Here is a 1959-nt window from a genome sequence, read left to right as displayed (position 1 = left end):
CCAATGGTGAAAGGATATAATCCTGACACGCACACCTTTCTTGATTTTAAAACATGCAATTCTGCTCATATGATTGCCCCCTTGTCCTGTTCAAATGATTGCCCCTCAACACAGTTTTTCCGTGAGCAGAATAAAGTGTTCTGGAATTCTCATTCTTTGTAATATTATCCATAATTTGTTATGACTGACATATTGAATGCTTTTGCATAGTCAATAAAACAGGCAAATATTTTTCTGGTATTCTCTGCTTTCAGTCATGATCCATCTGATATTAACAATGATATCCCTCATCCCATGTCCTTTTCTAAGTCCAGCTTGAATTTCTGGCATTCTCTGTGAATCTCCAGCACTGCATCTGTTTCTTAGAACATCTCAGTTGATTGTTCTGTCAATTCCTTATCTTGCACCAATGCCTTCAGTGAAGCTGGGACGTCTTCCTTCAATACCATCAGTTCTTGATCATATGCTACCTCTTGAAATGGTTGAACTTGATCACTAATTTTTGGTATAGTGACTCTGTGCATTCCTTCCATCTTCTTTTTTAACAATACTCATGATTATGGGGTTTTTTAGGGACATGAACAGGATACAATTCAGGATCGAAACCAACTCAGGATGCAACAGTTCACCAGTCAGGACAGTTTACAATGTCATTCCATGTTTTGCACATACAGTCATTCAATATTGCAAATAAAGGCTGGATTTTTTTCTTTAGTTCTTTTCAGCTTGAGAAATAATGAGCTTGATTTTTTTTTTTTTCCTTTTGGTTACCTATCTTTAGATATTTGACATATTATAATAATTTGTCTTACTGAACGAACTGCCATCTGAAATTTTCTGTTAACATCTTGTATTTTGTTTTAGTTACTCTATATCCAAAAGCAAGTTTCAGAGTCTCTTTGGACATCAATTCTGGTCTTCTGACATCAATTTTCTTTATTTCTTTTATCTTTTCAATGACCTATTGCTTTATTTCAAATATGATGTACAAATGTATTCTTGATATGGTCTCTAAATCCAGGTGGGATATATTCCAAATCATACTTCTGCTCTTTGGGACTTGTTTTAATTTTCTTCAGCTTCAACTTGAACTTGTATACGAGCAATTGAAGGTTTGTTCTATAGTGAACTTTTGCTCTTGTTCTGACTGATGGTAATTGTACTTCTCCACAGTCCCTTTCCACAAACATAATCAATTTTATTTCTGTTATGTATCGTCACAGATGATGTCTTTCAGGAACTGTATTTCCAAAGAATAAGTCAATGGTCTTGCAAAATTACAAGTATCATTTATCTCACCAAGCCCATAGTTTTCAACTGTTGATTCTTCTTCATTTCCAACCTTCACATCCCATTCACCCTAATTATCAATGCATCTTGACTGTATCTTTGATCAATTTCAGACCGGATATGTTGGTAAAATTTTTCAATTTCTTTCTTAGTGGTTGGTGCATAAATTTGAATAATAATGGTATTAACTGGTCTTCCTTGTAGGTGGATGTACATACTATTACAGATAACATTGTAGTTCGAGACAGATTCTTGAAAGATTCTTTTTGATAATGAATACAATGCCATTCCTTTTCAATTTGTCATTCCCCGCCCAAAAACCCACATGGTTTTCAAATTTGAAATGGCCAATACCTGTCCATTTCAGCTTACTAATTTCTAGGATATCGATCATTATGCATTCCATTTCAAATTTGATGTTTTCTAATTTTCTGAGATTTATACTTCATGTATTCATGTTCCAATCATTAATGCTGTAGTCTAGTTATTAATGGATGCTTGCAGCTATTACTTTGCATTTTGAGTCATAACAGCTCAGCAAATGAAGATTACAATAGTTTTACATGTCATTTGCTAAAGGTAATACAGAAATGGCTACAATCATACATTGACAGAGAACTTCCAGAGGTTCAAGCTGGATTCAGAAGAGGCCGTGGAACGAGAGATATC

Source organism: Chrysochloris asiatica, unplaced genomic scaffold (genome assembly GCF_000296735.1).
Source record: "Chrysochloris asiatica unplaced genomic scaffold, ChrAsi1.0 scaffold00109, whole genome shotgun sequence".
NCBI classification, from domain to species: domain Eukaryota; kingdom Metazoa; phylum Chordata; class Mammalia; order Afrosoricida; family Chrysochloridae; genus Chrysochloris; species Chrysochloris asiatica.
The sequence above is the reverse complement of the archived record's forward strand: the minus strand, read 5'-3'. Positions refer to the sequence as shown.